Source organism: Rhipicephalus sanguineus, chromosome 1 (genome assembly GCF_013339695.2).
Source record: "Rhipicephalus sanguineus isolate Rsan-2018 chromosome 1, BIME_Rsan_1.4, whole genome shotgun sequence".
In the NCBI taxonomy this organism is placed as follows: Eukaryota; Metazoa; Arthropoda; class Arachnida; order Ixodida; family Ixodidae; genus Rhipicephalus; species Rhipicephalus sanguineus.
This window is the reverse complement of record NC_051176.1, coordinates 197,294,216-197,321,571: the sequence shown is the minus strand read 5'-3', so window position 1 is coordinate 197,321,571 and position 27,356 is coordinate 197,294,216.

Here is a 27,356-nt window from a genome sequence, read left to right as displayed (position 1 = left end):
ACCTGGAAAAATTGATAATTAGCACAAAAATAAATTAATAAATAAACAAGAAAGAAAGAAAGAAAGAAAGAAAGAAAGAAAGAAAGAAAGAAAGAAAGAAAGAAAGAAAGAAAGAAAGAAAGAAAGAAAGAAAGAAAGAAAGAAAGAAAGAAAGAAAGAAAGAAAGAAAGAAAGAAAGAAAGAAAGAAAGAACGTTTCAAAGGTTTCATGCTCACAAACAACGCTGAACACGACAGCCGGAGTGTGGCTCCTGGCTCGCCGAATAATTTAGTTCACGGGCGTTCGTCCATGATAAGCTGTGCTCGTTTGGAGGTGGACTACTGCTGCGCTGCATGAACTCGCAATCTATGGACGATACAAGCAAAGGGAGGAAAAAAAGAGAGTGCGGTAGTAAGGTCCAGAAAATAGCAGCATTGACCATGCTACATGGTTTCCTATTAGTGCTATACGATTCGAGTAAACCTTCTCTGATCGGGGGAGATCCTGCCACTGTTAAACACTGGCACCGAGCTCGTACACATGGCCAAGTCTTCTACTTAGTGGCATACACCAGGCTTGTTTGGTCTGGAATAAGATCCGCCTCCATTATTTTGAACACACATCAAACATATCTGGTCGACCAACTCGAACCTTTACACAATACAGCAGCAACATTCATCACGAAGTGTACTCATGCAACTTCGGCGTTTCGGAAATCAAAGATTCACCCCCCCCCCCCTTCAAAGTTGCAGACTAAGAACATTGCTATCACACTTTCGCACGCTTTTTATTATGTTAAATACATGTCATAAGTGTCTGTCGCTGCGTCCGTCGTCCTCTGCTTTGCGCTATAGCTCTCGACACCAAGCATTCGCGTTCCGCTAAACTCGCCTCTGCAGCTTATTGTAAGCTCATCAATGCAGCTCACTGTATTTTCATGCTTTCAGATCACCCGTTTAAAATAGTCCCTAATTCTGCACGCGCCAACTTGTATCGCCATTCGCCACTTCTTTCGGCAATATATTACTAATGAACTGCCAAATGACGTTGTGCCCCTCACTGGTCCTGATGCTTTTGCGCCCGAGTTTAAACTGTTTCCAAATGCGGGATTACTTCAGTGTTCAGTACTTGCATATGCATTTTCACCCCACTGTGTATTATTATCACATTGTATCTTACTAAAGCTCATGTTTCATGTTTGTTATCGTGACCGACTCCAGCCCCCACTCGCCTATCCAATGCCCGATGCAACACATACGGGTCATTCCACGCCAAACGTCCCAGCCATTTTGGCAACTATCTCAAATGTATTGAAAAAAAAAATCGTGCCGATTTATTACGTTGAAAACAGTGAATTGCTAGAACATTTAGGAGAGAAAAAATTTTTTGGTCTTGTGGGTGCCTTCCAAATTTACCAGAATATCACCTGGGTGTTGTTTGTAAGAAAATTTATTCTGAGAGTATTGTTTCTTGTTTTAATACCAAATTTGGTTTACATATTGAGCAAAGGTGTTTGTGTAAGCTGTTTAAAGCTGGATAATATTAGTACAATTTTTCTGCCTTATACGCCTCCAGGAATTTCTCCAAAATGTTCTATGTTTGCATTTTTTCCTTTGCGATATCGCGCCTTGTATGAATATACGAGTAATGGATACTTACTCTACAGAAGGTATATTTTGTGATAAAAATATTTTTAGACCCCTCAAGTTTCTAAACATTACGTGAAAAAATCACGAATTGCAGAAAATCGTCGTTTTGGTCCACATTGAGACGCGATTTACACCACGCGGTGCTCCAACTAAAAATCGGCTTTATACCTCAATCGAAAGCAACTAAAGAGTTCTTCTTATATGGCAAGTTTTATCATTACAATTTTCGTTTTAAGGAAAAAAATAATTTTTGATGTTCCCCATTGATGGCTATCTCCCCATTTGGTCACATGGCAGCTTCCTCATTGATATTCCCAATTGCCGTCAATGGGGAACATCAAAAATTATTTTTTTCCTTAAAACGAAAATTGTAATGATAAAACTTGCCATATAAGAAGAACTCTTTAGTTGCTTTCGATTGAGGTATAAAGCCGATTTTTAGTTGGAGCACCGCGTGGTGTAAATCGCGTCTCAATGTGGACCAAAACGACGATTTTCTGCAATTCGTGATTTTTTCACGTAATGTTTAGAAACTTGAGGGGTCTAAAAATATTTTTATCACAAAATATACCTTCTGTAGAGTAAGTATCCATTACTCGTATATTCATACAAGGCGCGATATCGCAAAGGAAAAAATGCAAACATAGAACATTTTGGAGAAATTCCTGGAGGCGTATAAGGCAGAAAAATTGTACTAATATTATCCAGCTTTAAACAGCTTACACAAACACCTTTGCTCAATATGTAAACCAAATTTGGTATTAAAACAAGAAACAATACTCTCAGAATAAATTTTCTTACAAACAACACCCAGGTGACATTCCGGTAAATTTGGAAGACACCCACAAGACCAAAAATTTTTTTCTCTCCTAAATATTGTAGCAATTCACTGTTTTCAACGTACTAAATCGGCACAATTTTTTTTTTCACTACATTTGAGATAGTTGCCAAAATGGCTGGGACGTTTGGCATGGAGTGACCCATACGGCAACTCTCTATATTGATAATCGAATGCTCGTGTGAGGTGAGTGTCAAATTCTCGAGCTGAATACCTCCGTTTCAAGGGCAAGTGATTATTTGAAAATTAATATAGGAATCACGAGTGAGTACAAGTGAATACGGAGAACCGTTTTCTGCGGTAGCTTCGATATTGTCGATCTTAGACAGCCCGACAGTGGTTGCCATAACTTTACGGGATCATACGCTTTCATAACGCCATGACGTTATACAAGTTGGCGTCATACGCCAACTCGAATGAGGTGGAAGAGGAATAGAAAAAGGAGGACATTGCTGGTGGCACGAGGATCTAGCCAACTCGTGTAACCTCACCATCACTGTAACTTTGACACTACATCTGGTGGGGCAAACTTTATGACGCAGTCATCAGTGACGCTCACTTGTTACTATCTGCTTTCCTATGCGACTCCGTACACCCAACCCAAGTCTTTGTATAGCATGCAATTTTATAGGGTGATTCTTTCAGAACTGACCTATATAACTGGTCTGTAGTTTTGTTACAAAGCATCCGATTTGCATGCGGTTTGCGGCAAAACATTCAGGAAGGATGAAAATTTAATGGCCCATCCCGTTTTTTGACGCGCAACGCCGAGGAAAAAGAATAAACAAGAAATGCGATTTGCCGCAAACCGAATTAAAATCGGATAATTTTTAACAAAACTACAGCCTAATGAACTAGGTCGTGGTTCTGGGACTTGAAACCCCAGCACAATTATTATAGTGTTTTCTATGAAGTATTCGGGCATCTTTGTCTGCATGACGTACGGTCATTCTTATTGGCCATACGCTGTGGATCTCTAGCAACATAAACATGTCGTAAGGCACGCCCGTCTCATTTTCGACGCTCAAGAATCTTATACTGTGACAGGCGGGCCCTTTCTTCAAGGTGCGTTGCAGGATGTCCCGCAGGAAGACCGCATCCCAACAGTGAAGGAAAACGTGGTCGATAGCCTCGGGTTTTTTAGCAGATAAGGTAACCTATCGACCACGGAACGAACAAACCCTTTTCTTGCAGCCATGGGTGTCTTTGTTCTTGCAGAAGCGGTCCCCGTTTTTACCTTTTTCAGTACGTCCCTTTTAAAACCGATACGTCATATCGCTGTGTAGATGGGCACAGGCAACATGATGTCACGTAGATCGCTGCAGGGACACTTTCTCGTAACAACAGCTAAGCAGTCCGTAGGAAACCGAACTTTCAATACGCCGTAAGCCATCTGTGCTTCTCTTAAATATCCCCGCAGGATACATTTTACAGACATATTTGATATTGAAAAATCTTTTAATTCTATTACACAGTACAAGTTACACACGCGTGCGCAAAAAGGGGTTATATTGGTCGCGTAAAAATAAAGGTCGACACTGTTTGTTTAAGAAACAGATGAGCCAAACCAGCATCACCATTTTTGGTCGAATTAAGTATGTCTGTCCGACTCGTGCGCTCAAATGCCGATCCCCAAAGAAAGACTGCTCAAGCTATGTGCAGTTTTTGCCGTTTTGGCTCTCGACATCAATAGAGAGTGAACAACATACCATACTTTGCGAACAATGAACCAGTGGCTCTATTCTTTTCGCGTACACCTTCGCATACTTCACTGCAATAATCATTTGTATCTCTGTAGTACTGCAAGGGAACAGCAAGACACTTATTCGGCATAATCGACCAACTCACAATCGCAGAAGTTGGCGGGGTGGCCTCTCAAGTACCGCGCCAGAAGCCGAGGCGTTTGCCCCAGTTTACTGCACTGCTTGTCAGCTTACAAAAAGAGACCACATTGTGTATCACTTCACTCACGTTTTTTATTACCCTGACAAAGGAAAGCTATGTCATTTGCATGTGATAACATTTTTACGTCACTTTCCATTAGCTTATAACCAAGTATGTTTTCAATGCTAATAAGTTTCATAAAGAAAGGCTCCATGTATATTGCAATTAATAAAGCAGAATGTGATGACGCAGAATATATTGGTTTAACATTTATTAGTTTTTTAATAAGCGACAGATGAAAGTATACTGTTCACAACAATGTCATTGTGATATAACGCACACGGTAATTTATTATATCCGCTTAATAAGAACACATGCAGGTAAACACGGATTTGTAGTGCTAGAATGACTGTACTTGACGAAATCTTACTTCTGATTTCACATATAATCCCAACTTTCACGATCATTTCAAGATATATTTTTTAACACTTTTCCGTAACGCTTAACTTTACTGTTCCATTTCTGTTGCATTCTGGTGTAATCATTTTTTTTTTTCATTCTTTACCACGATACCTTGTTTGCATGTTAGCAGGGTGTCGGAACGGAACGAAAACCGAAAACGAAAAACGAAAAAAAACGATATTTTTGACCGGAACGAAAACGTAACCGAAACTTTATCTATTATTTCGTTCCGGAGTGAAACCGAAATTTATCCAATCGTTTTTCGGTTCATGAGAAAACTTCGCAGTCCGGAACAACTGAGCTCATGCAATGTGAGCATATCTCAGGGTACAGCATTAGCGCGTACCTCAGGCAGGAATTCGAAGGAAAGATATGTTGAAATTGTGCGAAAAACGAAAACAGTGGCAACCAGAGATGTTGATATTAGAGCAAGTGGACTTTTGCGGGCCTGTCACGCAGACCAAAGTAGAGAGCGCATTGTCGGCGCTGAAGTTTGTTACAGCGAAGGCCCTTATGAGATCACAACAGCTGATTTTGGCACCATAGTTGTCCGCCGCCGCCCGTGTCCGTGACCACTATCGCGTGAAGTAAGAAAAAATAAAATGAGAAACAAATATATAGGATCGGATGGGATTTTAACCCGCGCCCCCTGCGTGGCAGTCGAGTCTTCCACCACAGTGCCACGCTGGTGCTTATAACTCCTTCGCAAAAATACTCTATAAAGGCGTCGTGTCGGGCAAGGAATCGTGTTAACATATGTAATACAGCGTGGCAGAAGAGTAAAACGACAACCAGCCATCACACAATGCTAATTCCGCAAAGAGTGTGTGGTTTAATGCTTCCCACCCACTGCAAAGTGCTCAGCCATAATTCATCGTCATCAGCCACAGCACAAAGCGCACATAATGCCTTACAGATGTGTAGCGGTTACCACGATTCTCCGAAGAATCACGAAAAATGACATAGTGGGAACTTCGGTACTTAAGAAAAATTACGATGATTTATGGCGTAGCGGGTACCCTGCATGTGTACTTGTATCAGCTGCCCCAAGAGACTCTACAACGGGCTCTACAAAGTCCGCTCTTCCAACTTTCGCTGTGACTGTGCTGCGCATTCCGCGCAGGCCTGGCAATCTTTTTATCAAAACAGCGGTCTCGCACATCACAGAGTGCGCTCAGTGACGTGCTGCTTCTGAGATCGTGCTCACTCCCTTGACACAAAGCACTGAGCCCACTAAAAATCGTGATTGAATTTGGAAGAAATAAATACTATGACTTTGAAGGGTATACTGGTTTGTGCTAGTTGGTAGGAATACGTGGTACAGTTACTTCCGCTCCTCTGAAGAACGTGTTTTACCCTTGTCCCGCTTTCTTAGGAGGAAGGCAAGTAACTACATCACAAATCAAATGTTTTTTATGATTACTTTAGCTTCAAATTTTTCCATAAAAAAACGTTACGAACCGTTCGAACCGTTACGGAACATTTTGTTTTTCGTTCCGGAACCGAAACGGAACGGAACTTTTTGCGGTGGAACGAAACTAAAACCGAAACGAAAAACATTTCGTTTCGACACCCTGCATGTTAGTGTACCAACTCTATGCCCTGTTTGCATTTTTTTCGCAGTATCGAATATACTGAATGGATCCCAGCTAGAGCCGTTAACTATAGGAACCCAGATGTTTGCGCACATTTTTATATGATTTTCTTACCTAAAAAACGACGATAACGACGATGACAGAACGATCGCACACCTCTATTTTTCGCAGAGGTGACGTCCTCATAAAACAGCCAGTTTCCACTCACAGCCCTTCTGCCTCGACGTCGCTGTACCAGCGGACGAGGAGTTAAGCGGTTTCTCATCGCGCTTAAACCAAGTCATTCAAGGCGAACCGTATACAGCACGCACTTTTAAGTTCCATGGCCAATGCATCTATTGCGACCATCCTGCCTCTTCCATAATGCGGGAAGGACGTTCTCGCGCTGCGGCTCAGTATTTTCTTGCGGGCATGACCAGAGGGTTAATTATGTTCTTGCTCACTATTGGAGCGAAGCGCACAGTGAGAAAAAGCGAACCTGCTTCGCTCGTTCACTCGCTCAATCGCGAAGTCGTCTACTCTCAAAAGCAGAACAAACCTGAACGAACGTGCGACCTCAGTTGGAAATTCTAAGTGAATGGAGGGGGGAAATAAAGGTCGGGTGAACGCCGTTCACATACGATTCTTTCTTCCTTTACAACGAGAAGCAGGTTCAATATCGTTCGCGCCACAAGGACGCCCATCGTCCCTTCTGTTGCGAATAAGAACAGGTAAACACTCTTGTACTCGAACATTTCAGCTTCCATCGTCATACTCTATACGCAATCGCTCATTCTATTTTGTCATTGAAGGTGGGGGAGGGTAAGCCATATTCAAACTTCGAAGGGGGAAAACAATTCCATGGCTCGTACGTGTTTCTATCGAGCAGCCGTGGAAGTTGTTGCCTTGCCGAATACCATTTTCGGCAGACTAGCCCCAGATACATTCCTTGTTCGGCCGCTGTTGATCGCTCCACGTGAATGAAAGAAATACGAAGGAAAGAAGCCCACACATGCAGCGCAAGCGCGTTGCATCTAGAGAAGCGAAGAGCGGATACAGGTATTGCACGCGCACAGCCTAGGGATGCTCGATTCATCTTTTTAATCGTTCATCGATTTGACCATTAATCGCTTAATCGATTTCGATGAAGGTTTTTTCATCGATTAATCGATTAATAGATATTTTTGACAGGCGCTATAAAAAGGTTGAAACACAGTTTATAGTTCATGCAGGGCCCTACTTATTTGTTCGGTAGGTGCAACCAAGATGAAAAACACAGGAATGTAATGGATAGATAAGTGAGGTCATTTGTTTCGGTTGGTTTATAAGTTTCACGTCCCAAAGCGGCTCAGGCTATGACAGAAGCCGAAATTAACGGCTCCGGGCGATTTCGACCACCTGCGGTTCTAGTGGGTTGGGGTTAGCGTGACGTTCAACAACCAAGCTGTTGTAGAACGCCTGAAATTGCGAAGGCATCTACGACTTGCCGACTCTTGACCCGTTATACCATTGCAATTACGGCGAAGTGACCTTCCGATCGAGAGAACGAAGTGCTGCACGACTGGAAGCGCAAAGGTGCCGGCCCAGCATACAATCTCCGCATCGGACAGCGCGATAGCTTCTAGTGCAGCCGTTATGCAGGCGAAGTTGAGCACAGACAAACAAGTGCACATCGATTGAAAACTACACCAAACCAAACATTTTTCATTAAAAATGCCAGGCCTGCGCGGAAAGCGCAGCACAGTCACAGCGAAAGCTGGAAGAGCGGCATTTCTAGAGCCCGTGTAAACTCTCTTGGGGCTACTAATACAAGTACACTAGCAAGGTACCCACTACGCCATAAATCACAATATTTGTGAAATTGGGAAGCACCTACAACGCCATTATTCGTCATTGTGCGCAGAAGCGAGGTTCCAGCTACACATATGTAAGGCATTATGTGCACTTTGTTTACGTGACGACTGATGACGATGAAGAATTGTGGCTCAGCCCTTTGTAATGGGTTGGAAGCTTTAAACGGCCCACTAGTTACGTAATTCGCATTGTGTGACGCGCGGTCGCTATTTAACTCTCCCACCATGCAATATAACATACATTGACGTGAGAAAGAGATACAGAGAGAAGGGGGAAGAACTTTATTGAGACCCTGAGGAAATGGATTATGGGCTCATGGGCTTCCTTGGCAACCAATGCAAGTGCACTTGCGAGGAACCCACTATGCTATAAATCATAATTTTTGTGAAGTAGGGAACCAGCCACTATGCCATTTTTCTTCATTCAACGGAGAGCCGTGGTACCCGCTAAAAACATAAAACGCATTATGCGCACTTTGTTGGTGTTGTACCTGATGACGATGAAGAATTATTGCAGAGCCCCAGTGGGTTGGAAGCATCCAACAGCCCACTCGTTGCGCAATTCGCATTGTGTGACGCCTGGTTGCAGAATTCGCGTTGTGTGGTGCGTGGTTGTTATTTCACTCTTCTACCACACTAAATTACATATGCTAATGTGGTTCCTTGTGGACATGAAGCCTGTATAGCGTCGTTTTGCAAGGCAGTCCCAAGCACCGGCATGGCTCTGAGGTACAACACTGGGCTCCCACGCAGAGGGCCCAGGTTCGAACCCTGTTCCATCCTGGAATTTTTTTCTTATGTCGTTTTTTTTTCTTATTTCGAGCGATAGTGGTTACGGACACCGGCGGCGGTGGCGGCGGACAACTACGCCACCAAAAACGGCCGTTGAAATGATCTCATAACAGCTTTCGCTGTAAAACGGCTTGAGCCGATACATCGAAGGAAAATACGCAGGAAATGTCTCCGCGAAGAGTTCGCTTGCCAAGGCTGCTGCGTAATGCAATGCATGAGCAGTATGTGTGAAGATAAGGTATAAGCGCTTTGCTGTGACGGCTGCGGCGTCACCTTGGACTTGAGAAAACAGTCGATACAAGACAACTGCTCCAACTCACCTACCGTGCACCTGGCGCGGCTTCACCGTCCTTCTAGTATAAGTTCAAAACTTTCACGGCATCCCTGTCGCTGTCTGTAAATCGATTAATCGAAAAAGTTTTAATCGATTAATCGATTAATCGTTCGTCGATTTTACCACCCCTACAGCCGCGTTGAAGTCGCCTTTTGCTCCGGTATGGCAAAGACAAGCGCGGGCATCGAACTCTACGTGTAATCATCCTCATACAGAGTTACAGTTTATGTTTCCTACGGAACCACTCAACACGGTATTGCGGGGCATGTCTTGTCCTTGCTTAGAAACCCTGGCACCTGTAAGAAAGGACGCACATGCGAACACGCGCTCGCGCACACACATGTCGAAATGCGTGTTTGCATCGAAATGCGTGTTTGACATTACATTTTCACAAAGTCAGAATTTTCCTGATGCTTATACAATCCTCCATGGTCGGCTTTACATCTTGTCCTCTGATTCCACAACCACGAATACAGAAAGTGTTCTCCCTTTACATTTGTCTTGTGTCGCCAGTACAACGCATTCATATGGTTCAGATATACTGACCTTCTGCAAGCGAATGTGTTTAGCCAATGAGTATAACACTTGCCTTCGGAGCGTGGGGTTCTAGAATACATCGATTCCCACGATACGTGGGAATCGGTGTTGTGCCGCATTGTTTGGCTTTGAACCAATCGTTACGAGGCGGATCGACGTCGAGTAGTGTGCGTTACGCGGGTTAAACATGCCCGTGGACTACACTGTGACACCTAAAGGGTACGTATAGCCCGACGTAACGTCTGTACTTACGTTAGAGCACAGACGTCTGTTAAATCGCGGATATGGATGCTGTGGCACGCTGACGCGCATATTATATATAGGCCGCGTTCGCTGGTACACACCTGCAGTGTCGAGCAATGCTAGAGTATGAATGGCAATACTAATACATATGTCACATTTTAACGCGACAGCGTTAAAGAGCTCGTTTCGCAGAAATTCCGGCGCCGGCGTCGTTGGTTGCGAGGGACGAATCGGCGTTGCCTGCGAGCGAAAAACGAGATAGATGCAAATAAATAAATAATAAAAATTTTCGGCTCGAGTGGGAATCGAACCCAGGCCTTCTGTGTGACAAGCAGTATACGTGTCCTACCACAGAGCCACGCCAGTGCTTGTAACTCATGCAGGACAAAAATCTATACGAATGTCATGTAGCGCGAGGAGTCTCCTTAACGAATGTAATGTTGCGTGGCAGAAGCGTAGAATCGCACCAGGCGTCAAAACGTGGGAACTGCGCAACGAGTGGGTGGTTTAAAGGCACACCCATTACAAAACGCTCACTCATAAATAATCATCATAATCAGCAAAAGCATCAACAAAATATGCAGCGGCGCAGGTGCGCATATTTCCTTACGGACGCGTAGTGGGTACTTCGCCAATTCGCAAAAAGGATTAATTATGGCGTAGTGGGCACTTCGCAACTGTACTTGCAGTAGGCATTCTAGGATAGTTTGAAACGGCCAATTCTACGCGCACAGATGGTCCTTTCCTTGCACTACGGTTCAGGTGTCCACCGAGAATGCTAAGCGAGGCTAGCGATTGAGAAGGCGATGCGAATAGGGCTCGATTATGCTATTGCGTTCTGCTCTTGAAGGCGAAGCGCAAGCGTCCGCCAAGTTTTATTACATTGCTATAAGAGCGGATAGCGAACACTACGCAACTGCAGTCAACATTCGCCAGCACTAGCCAACATTACGCAACGCTATCCGACTGTTGTCCAAAATAGGCCAGTGCTAGTCAACACGAACTGACGGACAGCCAATATTAGCGAATAGTAAGCAAACACCGGCCAAACGACAACCAACATTTGCCAGAGCCAGTCAACATTGGCCAGTACCAGCCATCATTTACTACCACTTAGCCAACATTATATTCAATGCTAGCCAACAATTAGCCAACTATAGCAAGCATTGGACAACACTATAGCCGACAGTTAGCCAACATTATCTAGTGTTAATATCAGTAACCGCCAGCCGACACTGATACATCATTAGACGACATAATCAAGCACTAGCCATCATTAGCAAACAGTAGACGGCATTAAACCAACATTAGACAGTGGTAGTCAACACTATAGCCATCAGTATGCAGTGCTAGCCAACATTAGCCATTATTTAGCCAATACTAGTTAACACTAGTCAGCAATTAGCCACCACTAGCCAACATTCGCAAGCACTAAGTAAACACTAGCCAGCACTTAGGCAACGTCGGCAATTTCTAGTCAAAAGTTCGCCAATACTAGACACCATTCAGAATTGGGCAGTAACTAGTTACTAGTAAGCGCGTTACCGGTAACTAGTTACTTTTTTGACTAACTTATAACTGTAACTAGTTACTTTTAAGTTAGAGGAACTTGTAACTGTAACACTGTAATTACTTTTTTGCACAGTAACTGTAACGGTATTTCCCGTTACAGTTACTTCTGTTTTTATAAAAATATTATCCGGCAGCAGCACCCGTTAAAGGCGGACGTTAAACGCTCTCCACCTTTCCGAACTTCCTTGTTTACCATACCCTAACCACAATTCAACTTAGGAGGTCGCTAAGAGGTTATCTTCCCTACGGATGACCGAGGTAGGAGGTTGGTCTTTAACGCAAGTTCAAGCACCTTGCTAAGTTCACGTCCGTTTTGTTTCAGCATATAGATCCTTTTTGTCACTTGAGCTTCTAGCTCTGTTCTTGGTGTACCGGTGGAGCATTAGGATGCATCGTCTCCTTTGTCCGTGGCTCCGAGCTAATCGTGTTCTACAGGCGGCTAGACAGCAGCAGCGCGCGAAACGGCTGAGAGCCAGCAATACCGTGACCTAGCGAAGCAATTTTTAAAAACCTCTTTGGAACTGATTGTAAAAGGTGTACTCCGACGTGACCCAACAATTATTAACAAAATGACATAGACGTTTCGCCTACTATGCAGGTTGCATCCTCAGGTTGTTGCAAGCCGATACGTTGCGGCGAATGAACCACGATTCCAGGAGTTTTCTTCCCGCCGCCTTCGTTCACGAGCCAGCGCGCCCCATTGTTTAGGTCAAAGCTTTGCGCTGTTGTCCAGCGGTGTTGAACAAGCCCCGTCTTAGAACGCGTTGCATGAGTTGCTTTAGCAACATGCCGTTTTTCCTGCCTGTTTTGCCGATGTAAGTCGCGTCGCAATCCCAGCATTGCACATGTATAAAACCCCGCTCTGGTCGTCCGCAGGTGTGGGGTCTGGGTTTCGCGAACACAGGTCCCAAGGTATAATGGGCCTTAAAAACGGTTTGTATGCCCAGCGGACGCAGAGCTCTCCGGATAGGGTTTGATACACCTTAAACATAGGGAATGCACACAATGGACGTAGTTTCGTAGTCCCCCCTGAGGAAGGAACCGAGCTGGTTCCGAAACGTCGGGTTTTTACGTGTCTTCGTAACTTTGGTTGGAGAATAAATATCAGTTATCTCAGTTTACTTACCCAACCAGGCAGACTTCTGTCTAATGTTTACCTTCAATGGACGTAGTCTTCAATCGTGACGCACTCCCTGTTCCTCTTCACATGCATTTCTGGGTATCGTTAATAAGCGTCCTACGATACTGCTGTCGTTCCAGTGCATGAACCACGTTTTCCAGTTACAGTATTCTGGCGTTTACTGATGCGACAAAATAAGGCGTACACAACGATTGCTTGTGTTGGCCTCCCTTTTAGGTTTCCTTCGTCTAGGGTATTACCACGTTCAATCTTGACTACCCGCATGCCTTCGTGTTTTAAATGCGAAACATTTCTTAGCGAACTTCTGCGACTTTGAGCGTATCTATCTATCTATCTATCTATCTATCTATCTATCTATCTATCTATCTATCTATCTATCTATCTATCTATCTATCTATCTATCTATCTATCTATCTATCTATCTATCTATCTATCTATCTATCTATCTATCTATCTATCTATCTATCTAGCCGCCTACGACTTTGTGCTCTCCTGGTCGCTTGGTTAATCGAATGTACACCAAAGTTGGTATGGCGTAACATGACTGTACGGCGAACATAAATGACAAGCCATAACATGAAAATCATGACATGCATGTCATGTACAGCATGATTTACATGCCACGCTCATGGTGCGCTGGCGGCCGTTTCGCTAGCTTCATCCACCCCGAAATTGGTATTGCGCGTCATGACTGTGTGACGAACATAAAAGCGCGAGTTAGCATGAAAATCATGACACGCATCTCACGTACAGCATGGTTTACATGCCACGCTCATGGTGCGCTGGCGGCCGTTTCGCTAGCTTGATATACACCAAAATTGGTATCTTGCGACGTGGCTGTGTGACGAGCATAAATAGCACGAGTTAACATGAAAATCATGACACGCATGTCATGTACAGTATGACTTACGTGCAACGCTCATGGTGCGCTGGCGGCCGTTTCGCAGGCTTGATATACCCCGAAATTGGTATTGCGTGACGTGACTGTGTGACGAACATAAATAACACACGAGATAACATGAAAATCATGACACGCATGTCATGTACAGCATGACTTACGTATCACGCTCATGATGCGCTGGCGGCCGTTTCGCTAGCTTTATATACACCAAAATTGGTATCTTGCGACGTGACTGTTGTTACGACTGGGGTAGCGTGGCCCATCGCTATCGTGCTCGGAGTAGTCAGTAATGGCAAGGTGAAGAAGGAAAAGATTTTATGTACACTATTTACATATTTTTGCTACCAGGCAACATGACTGCCAGCCCGACCACGTCGGCTGGTTCGACTCCGTTCGAGTCGTTCTCCTTCTCCGATCTCCGATCTCTCTCGTTCCACGGACCGGCACGGCCTTAAATCGTCTAGCCGTCCATTGTCCTGCTGACTGTCCGCCGGTCGCAGGTGTTGAGCTCCTATCCAAGTTCTCCAAATTGCGGCGCGCTGCCAGGAGTATCAATTGCGACGCGCTGCCAGAAGCCGCACGCAGGTGTTGGCTCCTTCTAACTTGACGATCCGCCGGCCGCAGGTGTTGGCTGTCTTCTAACTTGACGATCCGCCGGCCGCAGGTGTTGACCTTCCTCCGAACTGGGATGCGCCGGCATGAGCAACACGCAGGTGTTGACGGTCTTCTAACCTGTTGAGCGCCCGCCGGCCGCAGGTGTTGACCTTCCTCCGAACTGGGATGCGCCAGCATGAGCAACACGCAGGTGTTGACCTAAGTCCAGGTGCTGATTCCTCTCCTGGTTGCCCGAAAGCAGATGCCCAGGCACAACACTGTGTAACGAACATAAATAACACGAGTTAACACGAAAATCATGACACGCATGTCATGTACAGCATGACTTACGTGTCACGCTCATGTGGCGCTGGCGGCCGTTTGGCTAGCTTGATCTACCCTGAAATTGGTATTGCGCGTCATGACTGTGTGACGAACATAAAAACGCGAGTTAGCATGAAAATCATGACACGCATGTCTTGTACAGCGTGACTTACGTGCCACGCACATGGGGCGCTGGCGGTCGTTTCGCTAGCTTGATCTACCCCGAAATTGGTATTGCGCGACGTGACTGTGTGACGAACATAAATAACACGAGTTAACACGAAAATCATGACACGCATGTCATGTACAGCATGACTTACGTGCCACGCTCATGGGGCGCTGGCAGCCGTTTCGCTAGCTTGATCTACCCCGAAATTGGTATTGCGCGTCATGACTGTGTGACGAACATAAAAACGCGAGTTAGCATGAAAATCATGACACGCATGTCATGCACAGCATGACTTACGTGCCACGCTCATGGGGCGCTGGCGGTCGTTTCGCTAGCTTGATATACACCAAAATTGTTATTGCGCGACGTGACTGTGTGACCAACATAAATAACACGTGTTAACACGAAAATCATGACACGCATGTCATGTACAGCATGACTTACGTGCCACGCTCATGGGGCGCTGGCGGCCGTTTCGCTAGCTTGGTCTACCCCGAAATTGGTATTGCGCGACGTGACTGTGTGACGAACATAAAAACACGAGTTAACATGAAAATCATGACACGCATGTCATGTACAGCATGACTTACGTTCCACGCTCATGGGGCGCTGGCAGCCGTTTCGCTAGCTTGATATACACCAAAATTGGTATCTTGCGCCGTGACTGTGTAACGAACATAAATAACACGAGTTAACATGAAAATCATGACACGCATGTCATGTACAGCATGACTTACGTGCCACGCTCATGGGGCGCTGGCGGCCGTTTGGCTAGCTTGATCTACCCCGAAATTGGTATTGCGCGACGTGGCTGTGTGACGAACATAAATACGAGTTAACACGAAAATCATGACACGCATGTCATGTACAGCATGACTTACGTGTCACGCTCATGGCGCGCTGGCGGCCGTTTCTCCAGCTTGATCTACCCCGAAATCGGTATTGCGCGACGTGACTATGTGACGAACATAAATAACACGAGTTAACATGAAAATCATGACACGCATGTCATGTACAGCATGACACGTGCCACGCTCATGGTGCGCTGGTGGCCCTTTCGCAAGCTCGATATACACCGAAATTGGTATCTTGCGACGTGACTGTGTGACGAACATAAATAACACGAGTTAACATGTAAGTCATGACACACATGTCATGTACAGCATGACTTACGTGCCAGGCTCATGGTGCGCTGGCGGCCGTTTCGCTAGCTTGATCTACCCCGAAGTTGGTATTGCGCGACATTACTGTGTGACGAACGTAAATAGTAGGAGTTAACATGAAAACCATGACACGCATTTTGCTAAACGACATACAAGACTATGTATGCAGCTCTTTGCTAGCTTCTTCTCATTACATCGATTCCCACAATGCGTGGGATCTGCCGGCTTTTTTTTATTAAATAAATTCTGTCATTTGTTTTGTGATCTATTACTTATTTTATACAGTAACGAAAAAGTAACCACGTTACTTTTTCACAGTAACTGTAACTGTAACAGGTTACTTTTGGAAACTCTGTAACTGTAACTGTAACACTGTTACTTTTTACTGGTAACGTGCCCGTGACTGGCACCATTACGCAACACTAGCCGAAAGTTGGCCAAACAATGTTGGTTTCATGCGAGTAAACACGGTACATGCCGGTACATGCCATGGATGTCATATTATGTCATATGTTATGTCCTGGCTCTTAAAATATTCCCGCTAAAGAGATGACCGCAATATTTGTCATTTGTGCCATACATGACACACACGACAAACGTGGCATGTCATGTACGACATGTAATTCCATTCATGTCATAACATTTTGTATTGCATGTATTATTGCACTCATGCATGCACACTCTGGCATGTAACATGTTAATGAAACAACCACGGCGACTTTACGCCGTATGCATCGTGTCGTTTGTGCAATTCATGCCTATTTTTAATTGACATGCATGTCATTAACATTCATGTCGAGGCCTGTCATTCATGTTTGCCATACGCGCACGACGGCATCTTGTCATGTATGTCATGATTTGCATGACTTGCATGTCATGCTATTCATGTCATGACCTATCATTCATGGTATTCATACACTGATGACATGCCTTGCCAAATTTGATATTTACGTAATTAACGAAACGACCACGAGAGCAACAAGGCGAAGGGGACTAGACCAGATCAGACCAGAACAGGCAGGCAGGCAGGCAGGCAGGCAGGCAGGCAGGCAGGCAGATATATTTAAAATTGCTTTGGCTCGCCAAGAAATGCTTGGTACCTAAAAAGTCCTCGTAGCCGCGACAACGCCTATCTATTACGGTTTGGAAATCAATGCGCGGCTCGTACCTTGCAGTGAATAAGAATTATTTTCCAGGTGTCATCTTCGACAGTTCCTCACCTGAGGCATGTTTCGCGATGAATGATGATGAGTGGAAATAACTCTGAGAAAAGTCTATTTACCTCATCAGCGCGGAGTAAACTTGTATTGTAAAGACAGATTACAGGGGCAATGACGAAGACGCTCACTTTCGTCTCCTCGTAAGGCCTGGTCGCCCGAACATATGCAGTTTCAGGAAAAGACGACATGACTCTCTTTCCGTCGCAAGTCCCTATGATGGATTTCACACAGGTAAGCAGCAAAACTTTCCATCGACGCGACCTTGGTTACCTCCTCTCGTTTCGCCACGAAGACGCCGAACTGATCCGAGACAGCATCGCCCCACGTAATTGAAGATCCGCAGAGACCTCTGCCCTTCCTCTCGCTAAGCGAAAGCGAAGTGCCCTTCGATACTATAGCCGCGTATTTCAATATAGGTCACACCGTCTTCGCCGGCGAACGTTTACGTCACCTCGTCCGGAGGTAGCACTTGAAGAAACAATCTCGCAGCCTCGAGTACATGCTGTCCTTCCTTTCTTGCTGCATAACACACTCTCAAGCTTTCCATGAATCGAAGTTCGACTTATTACGCGGTGCAGAGACAAAAGTCGATGTTACTGTATACGTGAAAGACAACGCAAGGACCTCGCAAACGCGCTCTAGTTCAACAGACCAACAGACCAGAAGGAAGACGAAACACGATATCCTGCCTGTGCATGCGTTTTGGTGTGTACGCGTGTGTATGCGGCGAAGAAAGGGCAAATGCAGATATACTGGACGGCATCATTTTCGTAGTCGTCGTGAGTTACTCGGACTACTTTTAAAGTGCATTTAGTCAGTTGCAATAAGACAGAGTCTCAATATTCGTTTTTAAAGAATAATTCTTATTTGATAAGTTGTGGAGCATGCTAAAAAATAACCAATGATGCTGTTCCCACGTCGTCACCGCGCGTTTGCGCGTTTAGAACGCAACGATCTCAATCGCGTTTCTAAAGAACGGAACAACCTTGCAATAGAGTTCGCCTACCCATCAGAAGAGACAGCAAATAACCGCGGCGTCGACCTATGCTTTAGCACTGTAGAGAAGAAGAGTGGCCTCAGCGGCATTGCTCTGCGCCTCAGCGGCATCACCATCGGCATGAGCTCGTGGTTGCTGCGCTTGGCCGAACGCTGCTGACCACTGCTTGTTCTTGCCATATTCTTTGCCAATAAACCTCTTAGGAAGTGGTGGAGGCTGCTCAGTTTCGATCGCCCTGGAACTTCGGAATCGCACTCTACCCCCCATCATGCCCAACGACGCAAGTGCCACTCATCCAAGTCCTCCAACGGCACCGCCCACTCTACCTTGCGCCGGTTCCTTGCGTTCCTTGCGTTTAGAACGCAACGCTCTCAATCGAGTTTCTAAAAAACGGAACAACCTTGCAATAGAGCTCGCCTACCCATCAAAAGAGACAGCAAATAACCGCGGCGTCGACCTATGCTTTAGCACCTTTGTTATGAACGATGGGATCGGCCATGCGGTCTTATAGATGACGAGAGCTATAGACCGGCGTTGAACATTTATGCACACGCACACACTCGTCGGCTTTCCATGCACGCGCGTGCTTCGTTCTTTGGAAACACAATTCATATTTTTGCAGAGCTTTTATTTTTTCAGAGCTCAGAAAAGAAGACTCATGTAAACGATAATTACATGGAAACAAGTTCATTGCGAGTTTCTGTGCACATCCCGCTTTTCTGAATGCAAATCTTATCCCAAAACGAATATCTAAAATTTTGCAGAATCAACCTAATTAACTAATACCTAATCATACTAAAAAAGTCCCTTTCGTAATTCGAAACAGATATACGACTGATATACCGTTAGTCTCACTTGAGTAAGGTGTACCGCCCTATATTTAATGTTTGGTTCTATATAGTTACGTGAAACACATGGTATGCGAGAGCACTATAATATATAGTATTCGGTTAGGATGAGTAAGTATGCCGATAAGCTAATGTATGGTTGTTTGATGGGTAGCACATGCATCCATTTTATTTCACATTTCAACTTCCGTATCCAACTAACATACCATTGGTGAGACCTGTCTGTGTAATTGCTCAACCTCAACCCCATAGATTTAGTTAATCTCGCAAAAACATTTACAATAATCAATTCCTATGATCTATGAATGTCTATGAATTTCAATAATCTATAATTAAATAAATCATATATTTACTTAATCTCGCAAGAACATTTACGATAATCAATCAACTACAAAAAGCGCGCGTCTTATATATATCAACAACATCGTGCGCGTTTGAAACGCAACCACAAGTTCACAAAAGCATCAATAATAATCGTCTCTCTAAAAACTTTCACTCAGCAGCCCACAACAGACTTTCTATGGCCATCAGCCCAGCTACTTTTCCCTTCTGATCCTCAAACCCCATTTGTAGAAAAAATTATACCCGCTCTAGTAACATTACTTCAAGTCACCACAGGTGTCTGAAATTTCAGCATGTGTTACATGACACTAAGCTACCGTGGCATCCCAGTCATTAACTCTAGTTCATCATGACACAAGGGCGGAAAAATTCTAAGTCGCCTATGCATGTTGCACGTCAAGGGCGGTGACGCCAAGGACATGTGAAAGATGAGCGACCATCTCTAGCAATTTCAAGTGAGGCCTTCGTTCGTTCAATACCGCATTTTAGCCTTGAAAAACGTCCGCAAGCTGTACACGCCAATAATCACGTCCTGAGAAGAAGTAAGACCAGTCAACAGGCGATGCAACGAGGAACGTGTGAACGCACTTTCGCCAATAGTGCAAATCAGTTGTGCGGAATCCCGCAAGGTGGCGGAAGGAAGCCGCTGTGCTGGACAGAGCGGTTTCCCACTCGCAGAGGGAGGGATTGGGTATTCTAGGTGCAGCGCCGCCTCGTGCGCGTGCACATCACCAACCACTGGACCAACCGAATAGATCAAAATTTACAAAGGCACACCTAATCATCCACTTCATCCCTTGATCCTTCACCTTCCGTCCGGCCACTGGCGTAGCCAAGGGCGCCGGGGGGTTCAAGGCCCCCGAAATGTTTCAATTTTGCATGTGTATATAACACGCACACATAAAACGCACGCACGAACACACATAAAGTGTTATTAACCACCTCCACCCCCTTCCTCCCCCCCCCCCCCAAAAAAAAAAATATGTCCGGCCTCTCACAGTGTGACTGCATGCTCTCAGCTCGTCTGTGGCTTGGAGTAGCATCCTCAAATGTTCACTTCGTCATCATTGGTACAGCCACCGGACGAATTCATAGTTCTTATAGCTGCAGCGAAACTATCGCGCACCTTCTTTAACAGTTAACTACGTGGTTTCGTAAAGCCAGTAAACCAAACTAATAATAACACTTGATAGTTCGCGCTCATCTTCTGTTTGTTCGTTTAGCGGCGTGCCTTGAGCTCCAGTGACTTTCGTACGCTCCGTAACATGAGCGCGGACATCACGGTGAAAGCGTGAAACATCCCTCTTCCCCTCACCACGTAAAACCGCGCGAGCAGACAGCGGAATGGCAAGGTTGTCCCTGCGCAAATATAAGAAGAAGCGAGCGAGCTCGCCGACGACGTTTAAATGCGCCATCTCGCTGGTAATGAAGAAACGCTTATAAGCGCTGCCGTCTGAAGCCTGTTTCACATGCGAGCGACTGAGCGGCGGGGCCCGCGGCGATTGAGCGGCGACAGGACGCTCGCACGCTTTTGCGCGGCGCGCGCCTCTGCGATGAGCAGTGATGGTTGTGGAAAGCGCCGCGGGTTTCCTTTCTCCGAGTTCGCTTCTTTTGGTGCACTTGGGTTGCGAGTTTCACCAGCCTTCTACTTCGGTGCTCGATTTTCACGCGCCTAAACCTTGAATGACGAAAATGTGCAGTGTATCAGAGTGCAATTAAACGACTTCAGTAGTCACGTTTATTTCTGTTACAGCTTTCTTTTTTTACCACGCAAGTCTTCTTGCACGCTCATACACTTGGCCATGGAAAAGCAAAAAAAAGAATTGGTTTTTGTGGTTTTAAGCTTTCAGAGTGCTTTCGGTGGCTTTTGCTCGAATGCCGCAAGGCGTTGGTGCGCCGTCTGGGCCGGCAACCATTGCAAACCCACAATGTCGTCGTCTGGGGGGCTCGCATTTGTCGTCTTCGGGGTACGTGACCATTGAAAAAAAGAAAAAGAAAACAGTAAACTATTCGAACGTGCTGGGTCAGAGTAGCAAAAAAAAAACTGAAACATGCGACCAACAAGTGCGCAGTGCCGTAGGGTCCCCCTGTACGGACCTGTGTTGGTGCCACGATTCGATAAAGATACAAAAGAACAAAATGACACGTGCAAACGATTTGTCTGCTTTGATGGAAGCGCAGTAGAGAACAACAAAACGAAAAGAAAGGCGTTTCTACACTGCCAGCTCGTTACAGCGAATGTCGTCTGCTAGGAAACCGAGTTCCTCCTGGCGCACGCGCCCGCTCCTCGACTCCGCCCCTGCAATCACGTGCTCCCCACGTCACTGCTCTCCCATTGGGTGACCTTGGGCAGCCGCTCTGCCGCTAGCGAATTTTTCCAACTCCGGCGATCTCGATCGCGCGTCCACTGGTCGCTCTAAAAAACCTGTTTTTGGGCTTCCGCGACGGCAGCCGCTCCGCTCTTGGAGCAAAATCGCTGCATGTGAAACAGGCTTGAGTCCGTCCAGCGGTAAAGGGTGTGTATACATGCCTTGCACGTGACGTCACAGACAGGTGCTCTGCGCTGGAGCCCCAACATGGCGGCCACCGTGACTTTATCTCATTAGAGTGTGTCAGTGCAGAGGAGGACACCCAGGTGTTCGGTCTCCTCGTTCTTTTGTGCTCTCCCCGCTTTATTTTGTTCGCCAGCCGCGCCAAGGGGGAACACAAAGGAACGCGGGGGTTTTGGTGTGAAGGATGCTTGGGTGCAAACGGCACTTATCTGATGGCGAGCCGTCACCGTTTCTTGCTCGGCGCGTTCGAACAAAAGCTCACGGAGCGTCTCAACCCGCTGGTCCCCCAAGATGGCGGCCACGGTGACGTCAGTGCAAGCTATGTATATAACGCTCGCCGTTAGCTACGTGGAAGATATGCGTTTCGTGGCGTAGTGGTTAGCGCCACTCGCTGCGGAGCAAGAGGTCCGGGGTTCGATTCCGCTCATCGGAAGCATTTTTCTGAATTATTTTTCTTTGGGACTTTTCTATATATATACATACTTATACATATACGGTGCATGACGGCGGCGACGGCAAAATTCAGCCGAGACTGTCCATATAATTGCTATCGCAATAAAAACTTCTAGGGTTTTACGTGCTCAAACCACGATATCATTGTGAGGCATGGCGTATCGGAGGGTTGCAAAATTTTCGACCACTAGGGTTTTTTTTTTTAACGCACACCTAAATTTAGGTACACAGGCCTTTAGCATTTCGCCTCCATCGAAATGCCACCACCTCGGCCAGGAGCCAATCCGCGACTTTCAGGTCAGCAGTCGAGCACCGTAGCCGCTGTACCACCGCGGCGGCTGCACACTAAACTATGACTAATAATAATTTAACTTTCTAGGAGTTTTCGTGCCAAAACCACGATATGATTATGAGGCACGCCGTATGGTAGAATCCGGATTAGTTACGTGCACCTAAATGTATGAGTAGAAGCGCACAGGCGTTCTTGCATTTTGCTCCCATCGAAATGCGGCTGCCCTGGCCCGCAATCGAACCCGGGCCCAAAAGCTATAATTGGACGAAGCGCCCGCGCTGACAGAAGGCAAAGTGCTTAGACTTCACTGACAACAGCGCAAGCCGTTATAAAGGTGCTGCCGCGTAACCACATAACGTATAGCATGCAGGTTGCAACTGCGTGGCACCGTCCGCTGCGCGCGCGCTTTGCAGGACCCCGACCGACCGACCGACCGACAGACCCGATCGACTAACCCGACCCGACCGACCGACCAACCGACCGACCGTACACCCAGTGCGACATTGGCATCGTGTATCCCAGGGTCGCTTCATCGCTCCAGTCTTCTAAGTTGTTCCAGAAGCCTAAGGACAGTCACCCTGGGCTAGACGCCGTGGTAGCTTGATAATTGCGAATCGATGGTCGCAGTCAGTTGCTGGATGGTAATTTTGCTGTTTTATCCGCCGTCGGGTGATTTCCTTTTGTTTCCTTCTCACGGGTACAAGTTCACTCAATAAAGCTTCCCTTAGTTGCTGGACTAGATCTGTGCACGGGCTCCGGGTAGCCCGACCCGGCCCGCGGGCCGGGCTCGGGCGGGCCAACGTATATTCACCTCGGGCCCGGGCCGGGCTCGGGCTACTTGCAGTTTTATCGGGCCGGGCTCGGGCCCGGCGCAAAGCCCGACTCAAGCCCGAAATATAGAAAATGAGCGGGAATTGTTTTCTAGCACGCATACAGCGCCTTTTCCGCGACCGACCTTTACCGCTTTTCTTTTCCCTTCGCTACTTTAAACAAAAGGGGAGCAGGTAAAGCACTGCCTCTGTTGCACTCCGACAAACAGAGAAGTAACACCACCTGAGCTAGTGACGGCGCCACGCGACTGTTTGCGTTAGATTTAAGGCTAAATCTCACATGAGCGAAAATGCACGCGACAGCGACGAGCGACCCGACGTTGATCGCCTTCGTGCAAACTGACGCGCTGACGCTTGCATGGGCATACCTGGGCATACCCCATACACGTGACGGCTTTGGCGAGCGAACTCCATGGTTGCTGCCTCCGCTTCCAGAGATGCCTTATCAGGCCAAGATGACAAAACGAAGTCCATGACTTTTTCGATTGTACTGTCAGATGCACTAGATCTCCGCTTGTAATTCTGCAATGGTTAGCATCGGAGAAAGAAGGCAAACAAACTCATCTTCGGCAACCTGATTGGTTTCTCCTTGCAAAGGCAGTCGAAAGAGCGCATCAGCCACCACATTATCGCTTCCTTTACGGTACTCTACGGTGTAGTTGTAACAAAGAAGTCGCGCTGACCAACGTGAAATTCGCAATGGCCGATGTCCAACACCTTTGGTTGACAGCAAGGTGACAAGAGCACTGTGGTCGGTTCGCAAGACAAAGGGGCGACCCCAAAGGTACACGTGCCAATGTTCACAGGCCCAAACACATGCTAAGGCTTCACGTTCGCCTGCAGAGTATTTCCTTTCTTGTGGGCTCAAGGTACGGGAGCCCACGGGAGCCCTCTTCTTTCATATACAACAACTGCTCAACATCTGTGCAGCGGAAATCGAAAAGCTGGGGCTTCGCTATAACGCCAAGAAGACGACTGTAGTACAGTTAGTGGGTGTGGCAATAGGTAGTGAAATCCTGACACTGTCTGGAAATGCGCTGGAGGTTGCCTCATCGCGCAAGTAACTATAGGAGTGACGCTGCGTTCATGGGGTGACATCTATAGGCAGCACGAGGAAATCATCAGACGGATGGCCCTGCGGGCACAGTGTGTTCTCCGGCGCAGGAGCCTCCGGGGATTCAACAGGAGTCGAATTCACAATACTTCTCTTTCGTAAGTGCGCTTCTCCATTGGTCAGCTGGCTTCGCTAATGATATGTCCCACATCGTGATTGGCTGAAACATTATTCTGCGAAAATTTTTAGCGTAAGACGTTTTTGTGAATACGGGCCCAGATATCTGATGGTTCGCCACATGTGGAAGCTTGTGCATGTTTCTACAATGACTTTCTGCAACACCACCGTCTGCTTGTCTCATGTGAGTGGGGAATGGCTGGAGCGACGACGACGGGAAGTCGGCCGCACTGCTTTGGGATCACATGGGACAGTAGCCAACGAGGCTGTTCAGGGAGACCTCGGGTGGTCCACCTTCGAGGCACGTGAGGCTGCAAGCAAGCAAGCAAGCAAGCAAGCAAGCTGACCTACTGTGGCCGCCTGCAGTTTATGCAGAAGGAGCGATTGACCCGGCAGGTGTTCGAATACTTGGCAGCGACGTGTATGCGCACCGACTGGACAAACCGCATATACCGCCTCGAGAGAAAATACGGTTTCTTCACGGCACCAATACAGGCGGACACAATGCGACAATACGTCAAGGCGGTGCATGACCGTGCCCAAGCACGGCCGGACTACAGTGGCGGCCCCTCTAGTCCCCTCTAGTCCGGCCGTGGCCCAGGAGAAGGAGGAGCTGTGGCTGGAGGAGATGAGTGGCAAGAGCTCAATGACCCTGTATGGACAACACAAGCGGGATATTGGCGTGGTGTCCATCTATGACAACAGCCTTGGAAGCAGCCTACTTTTCGAGGCGCGTGCTGGGGCACTGCGCACACTGGAACGCCAGCGGGCTGACAGTGAGCACGGGAGTGTGTTCTGTCGTGTCTGTGATGGTGCCGACGAAACTATGCAGCACATTGTGATGCAGTGCAGGGAAATCGAACCCCACGGTAGACGAGACACTCCCCTGCATTTCGGACTGGGATTCGAGGGTGATGGTGGGGAGATAAACAGGGGAGCGGTAGAACCCACTAAGCGGCGCTTAGAAAGATGGAGAACCATATCTCTACAGAAGTGCGGGAAGTAACAGACCTCTCCCTCCAAGGTGTGCACGGTGCCTTAACTCTTGACTCTTGTTTATGTTTTTTTGTTGTTTTTTTTTTCGTTATCTATTTCACTGCCAAGCCGCTATACACGCGGTGACCCGTTACAAAGGTAACGGCACATCATCATGAGCAGCAGCAGCTCAAGTTTGTGGGCCGCCATCGGGTAAAATACTATCGCTGAGAAGTTTGTGGACTAACTAAAGCTTCTTAATATTGCTATTGGAAGAGTGCATAAGTTTGGCAATAGCGGCGTTCCACATCGCGTTGGTAGGGCAGAAGGAATTTAATATAAGCCAAGTACGAGGCACCTTTCGCACGACGCGCAGCTCACCGATAGGCCCGGTCACGGTGCACCCTGCATACGTTACGGAAAGTGCTTCCGTACGGTAATGTTCACGCATATGCACTGTTCGCCGGTACCGTATTACCGCACTTTCCGAGGGGTAAACCGGCCCTGCTAGCTAAAACACTCTAATATAAAGACGCGGGGTAATCGTTAGGCGCGAGTGTTTCGTGACTGCCAAGGTAATTATACGGGGAATCGTGTGCAGCCCACAACGCAACACCACTTGCCACCCATCGCACGCAGCAGAGTCGTCCAAAACACGGAACGTAAAGAGGCGGAAGAAGCTGTCCCACCTGGGACTGGGACCAACTGGAAATTTCACCATAAACCAATTCAGCGGGAACCAGTTGGAACCTACTGGGACCAACCACTTCGGATACTTTCACCTGGGTTTCGCTGCGTGACTCGTAAAGAATTCGTCAGTGAGACAAACAATGCAGGATGCCGCGCCGCATAAGACCATCGGTTGGAAGACGTCAGCACAGCAACCAGTGATTATAAATGCCTGCTTTCCAAAAGCACCTCCAACCAACTAGCCCAAAAAGCCACGTTGACATCCTTTCCAAAGTTGTTCCTTTCTACAGTATTTGAGAGGAATTGTCCGTCGTGGACAATCTACTTCTTCGGCTTGACTATGTCGTCGTTCCGTCACCCTTGCAGTGCCATCTCATGAAGACACCACACGAGTCGCAGCCAGGAATCTGTAGGACAAAGCAGTGACTTTAAGATCAATATATATTGACGGCCGGGGTCGACTGTAGGCAAGTGGAAGAAATGATCCTGCGCTGTCTGCCAGTCCACAGACAAGACTGCAAAATCAGTTGCGCCACCCTTACTTGCAACCAGTGTAGTTCACTTCCACACAGTGGAAAAAGTTGGGCATTACTGCAGCAGGCCCATTTGCGAACGCATCGTCAGAATGCCATTTTGCAAATAAGCTTGCAGACCATAAAGCTATCATAGCCTTAACAACATGGCGACGACAGTAACATCTTTCCTGCGGAGCGTATTCAGCCGTTGAATGGGTCCTAAATCACTTTTCCAAGTAATCAGCGAATTACCTTAGTATCTGAGTTTATGACCTGACGAACTGATCGCAGCAAAAAATTTTCGAATCCGTCAACAACGAGCGGAGTTACAGGGATTTGTCGCACGCATTAAGCGCTTTCTTTTTTCTTTCGTCCCGACGAGAGCGCTGGCGCTGGAAGCTA